Genomic DNA, 12,815 nt, shown 5'->3' on the forward strand with positions numbered 1-12,815 from the left:
AGGCTAGTCTAGGTATTGTCACTAAACAAGATCAATAGAGGAGCTTTTTGATCTCCATGTCTTATGTCTTCACTGTTCTTTCATGCTCAATGATGCACCTGGCCTCTCTACTGCCTATCAGMTATTTCTATTTGTTCTTGTGGATTCATATTGAAAATGTATGCAACTTTGAATACTTTTATCTGTGGTATGATTGCTAGTTAGCCTATTGCAGATCTGGACAAACRATCCACCTACCACTATTGTCACTATGAATGGTGGATAGAGGGCAGGATAGACAGTTAGACTGGTAGACTATACTGATCTGTGGTACAGTAAAAGTTAGCGTGTGGAAAAGTCTAGTGCATAAGGGAAGTACCAAAACACTTTGAAATAGGGGAGAAACATGCAAGCATATGAGGAAATTTGGCTAGGATGGAAGAAATGATATGGTTATACCTGCAAAAGAGCGAATGTAACCAGGGAAATTGGAACCAACCAATGTAATTTCAGCTGTGGCCACARAGGCCAGACTAGGGTCTTAGAGCTATTTGAATGAGCAAAAAATCTATATATTGTACCTTTGCATGTGGGCTTATACAATTGTCTCCCTCTCTCTCTCCTGCACTCTCTTACATGTTATCTCTCTCTCTGAAATAAATCAAAGGTAGCTGATAATAGTTTCCCAATAGCTCCACCCTCGACCCTTTTCAGAATCACAGGAAGTAGTTACATGTTCAGGGTTCAGTGCAGTACAACACTGACATTCATGCCGTGCTGTTCATGCCGTGCTTCTACACCTGCATTACTAGCTGTTTGGGGTTTTAGGCTGGGTGTCTGTACAGCACTTCGAGATATTAGCTGATGTACGAAGGGCTATATAAAATAAAATTGATTGATTGATTGATTTACCTGTTTAGACCTGAAGACAAGATCTATAATAATCACAGCGGGTAAGAGACCATAGCAAAGGGGAAGCATAACAAAACTTTAATCTAAACTCTAACATTGGAATGTTGCTGACTTCGGTACAGTGTGCAACATAAAAGTGAAAGTAGATTTGTAATAACCTCAGAAGCCAATACAGACAGAGAAAATGGCTTCCAGATCGTTTCTCCTAGAGGAGAATCACTCTTGTCCTGTGTGCATGGACATCTTCGGTGATCCTGTGCTCCTGTCGTGTAGCCACAACTTCTGTAAATCCTGTCTGCAGCAATGCTGGAAATGAATGGAAACTCAGGAATGTCCTATATGCAGACCATCAAAACACGAGTCTCTGAGCAACGAGCCTCTGGTTTTAAAGAACCTGTGTGATGCCTTAGACTAGAGGAAAGGTGTCAGAGAGCTTCAGCAGGGTCCGAGCTGCTCTGCAGTAAGCACAGCGAGAAACTCAAGCTCTTCTGTCTGGACGATAAACAGCCTGTCTGCTTTGTGTGTCAGACTTCCAGAAAACACAAAAACCACACCTTCTGTCCCATAGATGAAGCTGCACAGGATTATAAGGTGAGAAAGTAACTGTGAGGACATACCTAATCATTCAGAATGAGGGTATACTGTATATAATGAGGATATAAGGACCTATATGAAGGTATATAAGAAACTAATATAGGGACTTATAAGGACCTATATGAGGATATAAAAGGAACTAATATATGGACCTATAAGGACCTATATGAGAATTTATTTAAGCAATAAGGCACGAGGGGGTGTGGTATATGGCCAATATACCATGGCTAAGGGCTGTTCAGGTTGAGAGCTTCAAATTCCTTGGTGTCCACATCAACAACAAACTAGATTGGTCCAAACACACCAAGACAGTCGTGAAGAGAGCACGACAAAGCCTATTCCCCCTCAGGAAACTGAAAAGATTTGGCATGGGTCCTGAGATCGTCAAAAGGTTCTACAGCTGCAACATCGAGAGCATCCTGACCGGTTGCATCACTGCCTGGTACGGCAATTGCTCGGCCTCCGACCGCACGGCACTTCAGAGGGTAGTGCGTACGGCCCAGTACATCACTGGGGCAAAGTTGCCTGACATCCAGGACCTCTACACCAGGCGGTGTCAGAGGAAGGCMCTAAAAATTGTCAAAGACCCCAGCCACCCCAGTCATAGACTGTTCTCTCTACTACCGCATGGCAAGCGGTACCGGAGCGCCAAGTCTAGGACAAAAAGGCTTCTCAACAGTTTCTATCCCCAAGCCAYAAGACTCCTGAACAGGTAACCAAATGGTTACCCGGAMTATTTGCATTGTGTGCCCCCCCCAGCCCCTCTTTTACACTGCTGCTACTCTCTGTTTATCTTATATGCATAGTCACTTTAACTATACATTCATGTACATACTACCTAAATTGGCCYGACGAACCAGTGSTCCCGCACATTGGCTAACCGGGCTATCTGCATTGTGTCCCACCACCCGCCAACCCCTCTTTTTACGCTTCTGATACTCTCTGTTCATCATATATGCATAGTCACTTTAACSATACCTACATGTACATACTACCTCAATAAGCCTGACTAACAGGTGTCKGKATATAGCCTTGCTATTCTTTTTTCAAATGTCTTTTTACTGTTGTTTTATTTCTTTACTTACCTACACACACACACACACATACCGTTTTTTCCGCACCATTGGTTAGAGCCTGTAAGTAAGCATTTCACTGTAAGGTCTACTACACCTGTTGTATTCGGCACACGTGACAAATAAACTTTGATTTGATTCTTATGCACAACGCAACACAGAGTGCCTGGATACAGCCCTTAGCCGTGGTATATTGGCCATATACCACAAACCACCGAGGTGCCTTATTGTTATTATAAACTGGTTACCAACATAATTAGAGCAGTAAAAATACATTTTTTTGTCATATCCGTGGTATACGGTCTGAAATATCACGGATGTCAGCCAATCAGCATTCAGGGCTCCAACCACCCAGTTTATAAAAGGACCAATAGAATCTGGTATACTGATCTACAAACTGGGTGTGTTAGAAATGAAACCCACATGATCTAGTACCTATAGTCAGTGGTGGTTCAGCCTGCTGTGTAAGTTTCCTATTGTGTGGATTTAAGTAGAAATATTAACGAGCTAAATCAGTGTCAGAATAGGAAACAAATGCCACTTCAATCTACGAAATAGATCACCTGATCCGAAGTTGTAAAACGTAGCCCTGCTACTCCACACTATCCAGATACAGACCAGGGGTGCACAACACCTGTCTTGGAAGGCTATTGATTTCCTAGGTAGCCTATTGATAACATTATTAATCAGTGTCATGCAGAAACAAAATCGGAAGCACTAACAACCTTGTGGACTGTGTTAATATGCACCCCTGACATTAACCTCTACAGGATCGGTGGGTTGTCCCGCGGGGCGGTTGAGCTAACTACTGTGTTATTTTGTTGCAGGAGGAACTCAAGACTGCACTGCAACCCTTACAAGAGAAGCTAAAGATCTTTAACATAGTTAAAGTAACATGTGATAGAACAGCAGAACACATAAAGGTTAGACTACGGAATGCTGCTAGTATGCAGTATTTTGTATATATTTAATTCACCAAGTGTGTGAATAAACAGTTACCCACGTATTCCTCTCACTGTCTCCAGAGCCAGGCCCAGACTACAGAAAAGCAAGTTAAGAAGGAGTTTGAGAAGCTTCACCAGTTTCTACGAGAGGAAGAGGCAGCCAGGATAGMTGCTATGAGGGAGGAAGAGGAGCAGAAGAGTCATCGGATGAAGAAGAAGATTGAGGAGATGAGTAAAGAGATATCATGCCTTTCAGACACAATCCGAGCCATACAGGAGGAGCTCGGAGCTGAAGACATCTCATTTCTACAAGTAAGAACCAACATATTTGTCCTTTGTRGACATGATTGTATGATAAATTGATTGGTAACGTTGACAACCCTCTATCCTTCTGCAGAACTACACAGCCACGGTGAAAAGGTAAGTCATCTCCCTCCTGTGTCTCTCTTCTCTGTGGTTCTGAATCTGAAMCCAACCGCACTACAGCACTGAGTCTTCAATGTTATTACAGAGCCGAGTCCACACTGCCAGATCCACAGCTGGTCTCAGGAGCGCTGATAGATGTGGCCAAACACCTGAAGTTCAGAGTCTGGGAGAAGATGCAGGACATTGTTCAGTACAGTGAGTATTGTGTTATGATTATACAAATAAAATTGATGATTATATATTTGTACCAAAGAAACAAACAGAACTAGACAGTCATGGATATGCACATTTATAATTGTATTGGAAAATATGCAATGTATTATGTTAATCATAGCATAAAAGTAGTTATTAAACATCATATGAAATGTCCTTTTAGTTTTAGTTTTAGTCATACTATGTTTCCGTTCTATCTCTTTAGGTCCTGTGATTCTGGACCCCAACACTGGTCACCCAGGTCTCCTCCTCTCTGATGATCTGACCAGTATGAGATGCATTGGAGTGACACAGAAGTTACCTGACAACCCAGAGAGGTTTGATAAATCTCACTTTGTCCTGGGCTCAGAGGGCTTTAACTCAGGGACACACAGCTGGGACATTGAGGTTGGAGATATTAAATTCTTTGCTGTAGGTGTGGCCCCAGAGTCTGTCTCCAGGGAAGGACATGGTGACTGGGTTAGAATGTGTGGAATACAGTGATGTAATGCTGGATACATGCCATATTTGTTTCACACTGAAACAGAGAGCTCCTCAGAGGGTCAGAGTACAACTGAACAGGGACAGAGGAAAGCTGTCATTCTCTGACCCTGATAACAACACACACCTACACACATCAACACACACTTTCACTGAAAGAGTCTTTCCATTCTTTTACTTTAATTGGTCTACTTTCTCACATTCACTAAGAGTCTTACCAGTGAACCCTCCGTAACAGTGGGACAGCACAACTAGAGTAGGGAGGGCGAATGAATGGGCTTCTACACAGTCATTATGAGAACTCTTTCTTAAGCTCCTGGTTAAATTGCGCATAAGAAAAAAAAAACTCTYTAAATGGTTAAACCAGTAACAAATATATGTGATTATTGTAAAAATCTGTGAATTTGCTTAATTTACTATCATCCTAAACTAAGATATTTCATTATTTTGCTATATCTAATGAATGTATATTATACTACTTTCCATGATGTGGACAGCATGTGTTACTACATTACACAAGCTGCTGTTTTGACCACATCGAATTGGGGGGGGAATTACACATCTTAGTATAAAAGTTTATAGTTAGCACGATAACACAAGATCAAAACATAAAACAGATGAATATCTTTGGTTTTGTACTGTTGATTTTGTCATACGTGSTGGGGGTCTCAAGACTCTTGCTGTCAGTAACTAAGTTTCCATCCAATTGCTGACAGATGTTCATGCAATTATCCTAAAATCTGCATAAAGAAAATATGTTTTCCCACCAGTGGTGTGTTCCACCAAACGGACTTGTTGCGGATAAAAATCTGTGTGTGATGACGTAGTGCACACAAAATGCACGTGCACTCTAGCCAACAGCTCAAATCAAATCAAATCGCAGGTACAGTGTGGGTAGGCTGTGTTGGGTAGGCTCTGTTGGGTAGACTGTGTTGGGTAGACTGTGTGGGGTAGACTGTGAAGGTAGACTGTGAAGTTAGGGTGTGTGGGGTAGACTGTGAAGGTAGACTGTGAAGGTAGACTGTGAAGGTAGACTGTGTGGGGTAGACTGTGAAGATAGACTGTGAAGGTAGACTGTGAAGGTAGGCTGTGGGAGAAGGATAGTTTACGTGATGAGAATATTATTAATAAGAGCGAGAATATTTTTTATTTGTCAACAGCAGTCAAGCATCGATCATCATGTCACCAGAATAAGATCCTGGATAGTTATCAGAAAGGAGCATCAAGCTCATCACCGTACACTTTCACCTCCCTGTGAAGTTCATCATAACTTATGATGTAGCCTAATAAACTGCATGGTTTCCAGAGTCATAGTGGGAGGACCACACAGCATCCAAGTTTACTTCGATATGATGGTTATTATATCAATATTTCAAATCAAATTGTATTAGTCACATGCGCCGAACACAACAGGTGTAGACCTTACAGTGAAATGTTTACTTACGAGCCCCAAACCAACAATGCAGTTAAAAATAAGAATAAGAACTGGTGCAGCTGTAGAACCTTTTGAGGACCCATGACAAATCTTTTCAGTCTCCTGAGGGGGAATAGGCTTTGTCCTGCCCACTTCGTGACTGTCTTGGTGTGTTTTGGACCATGATAGTTTGTTGGTGATGTGGACACCAAGGAACTTGAAGCTCTCAACCTGCTCCACTACGGCCCCGTCGATGAGAACAGCTGAACTAAGCTCATGAGGCATTTATAAGTTATATTCTTCAAGAATCAATTGGCACATTTAATGAATTCATAAGTGAACAAAATGTATGTAGCACCTGCAGATTGCCCTTTTAATGGGTTGTAACTGAAGCAAACTTTGAATCTTGTAGGCTAATATTTTCTGTATCATTATTTCTCTCTTTCATTACGGAGTCCTCTCTAGCCACTTTGAACAACATCTTCAATCCAATCAATCAAATGTATTTATAAATCCCTTCTTACATCAGCTGATATATCAAAGTGCTGTACAGAAACCCGGCCTAAAACCCCAAACAGCAAGCAATGCAGATGTAGAAGCACGGTAAGACCATACAGTATTAGTCTTGCATTGACACTGCCATCTCAGAAGAGAATGACCACAGCAGGTCGTAACAGTATTGGTCTTGCATTGACACTGCCATCTCAGAAGAGAATGACCACAGCAGGTCGTAACAGTATTGGTCTTGCATTGACACTGCCATCTCAGAAGAGAATGACCACAGCAGGTCGTAACAGTATTGTTTGTTGTGTGCACCCCGTGTTCTATAACATTGTCATGGAAAATATGAATGTTGTTTCCAATCAGCAACTATGGCGTAAATCCAGCTGCATATTAAAGGATAAGATTGCTGAAAAGCCAGTCTCTTTGGCAAAGACAAGGAGTGGAATGTTAGCTAAAGATACTGCTACTCAGGCTAGGTCTACTTTCCCGCCAGCAGGAAAATTGGTTTCTCGAGCTAAGGTTAGTAATTTGGGGATTATTTATTTTTACATAATAGCATGCATCTTCACCAATTTAACTTTCCTGAAAGCTGCACTTTATTAGATTAAATTMACAATTTTGAAAATTAACATAGGCTACTGTTTTATGTGGGATGTAGTATCTCAAAGTGATAATGCTCTGTCTGTAGTTTGCATAATAAATATAAAATGATCCCGAGGTGAATAAAATCATAATTACACTGTTATATTCTCTCTATTGTCACCCAGTTTGTGTTTAATAAAGAAAATTCACAACGACCTGATTATCAAATTGACCTGTTAATTCAACCATCTTGATGAGCAACCTTGACATACTGTACATTACGTATCCATAGTAACAGTGTGACCTCTGGCCTAGCAGGATGTTACAATCAGCATGAGTCAGTATTTGTGTCYGAAATGGCACCCTATACCCTATAGTGCACAATGTTTTTTACCAGGGCCCATGGGCCTCTCGTCAAAGGTAGTGCACTATATTAGAGAATAGGGTGCCATTTCGGATGCAACCAGTATTTTGAACAGCACATACAGTATTGGTCTCATWCAGCAGCTAACAGTGGGGTTAAAGGGAGGTGAGTGGAGGATCACTGTCAGAGTTATGGACACACACTTAACGAAAAGAGAAAGTTCCTTTATCTTCACTGAGAAAACGAGGGGCCTCGTTTCAGGTCTCACACCAGAAGGTAAACCTGACCAGTCTTGGGAGGAAACACACAGGGGAATAATGATTGTAACTCTGTCATGTACACCACCATTGTAGGCAGGTAACAATAAGGAACAAGCAGAGGACACCTGCTCTTCTCCTCCTTTTGTCAGCCAGCCAGCCACGCATCAAGGAGCAAGATTGATCGTTTATTTTTAGGGGCTGTGTGTGTGTGTGTGTGTTTGTGTGTTTGTGGTATCAGGAGGAGGAGCGACACTCAACATGACTTCTGTCAGAGGAGGTAAGGTGTGTGTATTGTGTGTGTGTGTGTGTGTGTGTGTGTGTGTGTGTGTGTGTGTGTGTGTGTGTGTGTGTGTGTGTGTGTGTGTGTGTGTGTGTGGTAGGATGAGACAGACAGTGATAAGACAGCATCGACATCCGATTGATCTTCCGTATCGATTCCCTAGACTGCCAAATCGACTCGCCAGCCTGCCACATCCTGCTCACACGTCACAACTTAGACTGGAGCCGTGCTCTGACAGAGAGATGAAGGGAGAGAGAGGGAACAGGTAGGGGGGAGAACAGCAAGAGAGGAGGGAGAGGGATGGAGAGAGAGATAAACAATAGAAATAAACCCATTATTGTATTGTTTTTACTATCTACTATTTGAATAGTGAAATGTCATTACAAATGTTGAAATCTAAAGTCCACAACACCCTTGGTAGTTAATTTGAAAGTTTCTCCTGAACGCCGCCCACTCCAGTTTTGTCGTGACGTACTGTAAATCTCCTGCCTCCTCCCTCCACCGCCATCCCACGGTAATCTTCACGCTTGGAGAATAAAGAGGATTAAACTTCATATCAAACTCTGTCTGCTCGCCAAACTCAGGTAAGCTGTTCCACACAGGCACTGTGTGTGGCCTCGTACCTCCTAACCTGTGTGTGCCTGTATGAGTGTGTGCCTGCGTCTGCCTGCGTGTGTGTGTGTGCATGTGGAGTCGGACACGGACAGTGATCCAGCTGTTCAGGGAACTCTTAGAGATAAGAGAGCAATCACTTCCTGTCGCTCCGATAAGGACAGGAAGGAAGGACAACGTGTGTATGTGTGACAGAGAGAGAGAGAGGGAGTGTGTGTGTGGTGCCGAGAGTGTATGTCTCTCTGTCTGACAGAGATAACTGTTTGTGTGAGTCTGAGATATAGTTTGGTGTGTGTCTGTGTGTGTCACTGTCCTAGAAACATAAAGTAAAGTTCACGTTACCTTTTTTGAGAATAATAAAACCCAGTCGGTAGCTAAACTACAGTCGATGGTCTGAGTCAGCTATCCTTGAGTCCGTTTTCTCATCACAGCTCTGACAGACCTCAAGGCTAGTTTCCCACAATCCCTTTCACTGTGACGGCTCTGTCCGACAGGCCTCGCCCTCCTGCCGCCTCTTCAAATCCACAACTAATGCTTCTGACCCCAATTAGTGCCCCTTCCTTTCCCCCTACCCCCTTACCAGCCCCAATCCCCACTCATCATCAGAGGGCTGTCTCTCTCCTTTCCGTTCCCTTCTTCCTCTGCTCTCCTTTCCCCCTCTATTATCTCTTTCTACTGCTCTTTATCCTTCCTTCCTCTTCATCATCCCTCTCTCCTTCCTACCACTCTCTCTTCTCTCCTCTGTACGTCTCTCCTCTTCTCTCCCCTGTACGTTTCTCTTCTCCTCTACTCTCATCCTGTTCTTCTTTCTCCCCTTCCTCTCTCATGTCCTCTCTTCCCTGACCTGTTTTCTCCTCTGTGTGAAAACTGACAGATACTGGGTACATATGGAATTCACCCATTATTCAAATTTGGTCCAATGCGCTCATCAAATCAAGCACATTTGTCTCAAGCTCTGAGCAGCAGAGTTTAACTCTCCATTTTCAGATTACTGGGACTAATCTAATCTCTCTATCACACTTCTTCTTCCTCCTTCACTCCTCTCCTCCTCTCCCCTTCACTCGTTATGCCCCCACCACCTGTGAACCATTAGTGGGGTTAGCTGGGCCAAATGAGGGGGTGGTGTTCTGTGTCAACAGGTGTCTCTGTGTGTCGACAGGTGCAGCATGTCTTGCGTCAACACCCTCACCCTATCCCCTGCTAGCACTGATAGCTACAATGAGACATATGACCAATGCTAGGTTTACGGCGTCGATATCAGGAAGTCGCCAGGGAGGATTGCGCGATGATTTCCTAATATGGATGCCGTATTCTTCACCRTATTTGGACAGTGAAGCTAAAATTAAAAATGCACCTCTATACTCCAGCATTTTGGATTTGAGATCAAATTATCATGACACAATAGTACAAAATGTCTCCTTTTCTTTGAGGGAATTTTCATACATATCTGTTTTACTATTTCAACATAAAAGCGCTTTATGTATCTAGTCCCCTCATTTGAAGAAATCATATGTACTTGAACAAATTCACTTAAAGTTTGTTAAAGTAGTCTAAAGGTTAGTAGGCCTATTTGGTCCCATATTGCTTGCACCAATGACTACATTAAGCTTGTGATTCAACAAAAAAAATGAACAACTCCCAACTCACTTGAAGCTTGTCCTAAAGTTAACTCTTAAACGTATTAACTTAAATCAGATATGAGTTTCCTCAACATGTATTTTCGATCGAAGCTCCTTAACTCTTTTAATAATTTGGTAGGCCCATAAAGTGGAAGTTAGAGTTAATTGCATTAATGTACTTTGTTGTTTAATTAAGTGATAGGAATCACGTAATCACTATGAGGACTCTTTCGGTGGCACTTGTGTTATCGCGTGTTCCCCATTTCCTGTGTCTGAGTGGTGGGGTTGATTTGGGATGCTCTATGCCTGTCTTCTCTTCTATCTTTTCCTGCTTCCTTGTACTCTCTTCCTCCTTTCTTCAACTCTCCTCTTGTCTCCATCTCTCCCTTTATACATGGCTTTCCCTGTCTCCTCTTACTCTCTTCTATCTCTGCTTGCCTCCTCTCCTCCTGTTCTATTTTCCCCCCTCATCTCCTCTCTTCTCATCCTCTTCTCCTCTTCTGCTGATTCCCTCCTCTCATCCCAAGCTTCTCTCCTTCCCTTTCTCCTCATCTCCTTCCATTTCTCCTTATCTCCTTCTCTCTGCTCTTTCCCTTTCTTTTTTTACTCTTCGTTTCTCCTTCAGGGGTGGACTTAGGGCCAGAGAGTCTTGCTAGGCAGAACCCAACGATGGCTGATCTGATGATCCATTAATCAGCCTGAGGGAACTGTGATGTCATAAGGTCTCCCAGCTATTGAGTCCTTTTCTCTCTCTCTCTCGCTCGCTGATCTGTCGGTTATAATGGCTCATTCAGATTCTGAAACAGAACAAGTCATATGATTAGATGACAGAACCAATCAAGGCCTGGGCACAACGACTGGTTATCGCCATGATGACGTTTCCCAGAACATATACCGCGTAAAAACCACGAGGGGCCCAAACGAACAAGATAGAAATGTTTTCTTCATGGGCTTCGCTCTGTTAATTTGGCAAAAGCAATAGCCAATTACATTTCAATCCTGGCCTGCACTGCATCAAATACACAATGATTTACTGCTCTGTAAAAGGCACAGTGTAACAAATGCTACTGATGACAAATGGTTGGTAATAAAGGGGATAGGTACATTTCTATATCCTGACGGTGTGTGTGTCTGTGTGCGAGCCCTACGGGAGCCTGTAACGTGGTAATGATGACAGAGAATATGAGGGAGGCAGTAAACTCTTACCCAGAGTTCATGGATTGGCTTTATAGTGTACACACACATCAGCTGGTCAATTACCAATGTGTCATCTTCTCCATAGGTTATCTTATGGAATTATGATGATGATAACCGCAAGGCAAGGTTTAAGAGAGGAGGAGAGTGGATTAGAGGAGAAGAGGAAGAGACAGGAGAGGAGGAATGGAGAGGAGAAGATGGGAGAGTAGAAGAGGAATGGAGAGGAGACGAGAGGTGAAGAGAAGATTAAAGGAGAGAAGAGAAGAGCTTCGAGCTCTCACAGTCTCAAGTCAGAATTAGACGTTCATCCATGTTTCTAAAACGTCAAATTTTGGAGTTGTTCCAAACATAAAATTTCCAAGTGTTTGGTTACTTCTCTGTATCGTTCCAAGTTCARGTTTAGGCATTAACTCTAAATTATTAAGGTTAGGCATTAACTCAGAATGGTTAAGGTAAGGCATTAACTCAGAATGGTTAAGGTAAGAGTTAAGGTTTGGGATAGGCTTAAAACAAAAATATCAAAAACAATTGTCTATTGCTGGATTCAAACATCCAATCCTTGGAACCATCAATGTCCACAATGCCCTAGCAAAACCCAAACCTACTTGAACGTAACAGTGCTCACTGTTGCCCCTAGTGGCCGGTTTCCACGTCATCTCCCAAAGTCCTCAGACATGGATGGCCGTCGAATACTGACTTGTATCACGTGTGACCTGCCTGGAGGAGAGGGGAAGAGGAGTGGAGAGGAGGAGTCATCTGATTCTTTTTACCCACTGGCCAGTTCTGAAGGACATTGCAAGGCGTGAGCTAGAACGCCAGGCTCGTCAGTGCTATGACTCCTGGGATTTGTGTACGTATGTGGGACTAATGGCACCATTCTCCCCTCATTGAGCTCAGTCCCACGTGGGAACTGGGAAGAGACGGTTATCGGGTTTGACTGAGACGTCATCGTCCAACAAAATGTCTCCCGCTTGGCTGATTCACATAGCTTTGTGATCAATGTCTTATTGTGAGTTCGGAGAAAAGCAGTAGCTTGAGAGCCCCTTTCCCCTCATCCTCCCTTTTGTCCATCTATCCATTTATCCTAGGTCCATTGAAAGGTAAGACATAGTGTTTTACTGTAACGTCCCTGGCAACAAAAGCAACACTAGTCGTAGCAGTCATGTAATTATATGATTCACAATCTATTTTCCATTTGCTACCTTTCAGCAGTTTGCTGTCTCTACTTTGAATAATTTTGAGGAAGACGTTTTCCGACTGTGTTTTGCAGGGGGAAGAATGGCTCGGAAACTTTGCATCATAATTCTCAGAGTAATAAGCAAGATCAAAAGCCATATTTCTGTAGTTCAAGGCTATGTATTG

General features: G+C 42.8%; 1 pseudogene; it reads left to right on the forward strand.

Moving 5' to 3' along the window:
* Positions 1–770: 770 nt before the first annotated feature.
* On the forward strand, positions 771–5,849 carry LOC111968354 (E3 ubiquitin-protein ligase TRIM35-like; annotated as a pseudogene).
* The last annotated feature ends 6,966 nt before the right edge of the window (positions 5,850–12,815 follow it).

Source organism: Salvelinus sp. IW2-2015, linkage group LG9 (assembly GCF_002910315.2).
Source record: "Salvelinus sp. IW2-2015 linkage group LG9, ASM291031v2, whole genome shotgun sequence".
Taxonomy (NCBI): Eukaryota; Metazoa; Chordata; class Actinopteri; order Salmoniformes; family Salmonidae; genus Salvelinus; species Salvelinus sp. IW2-2015.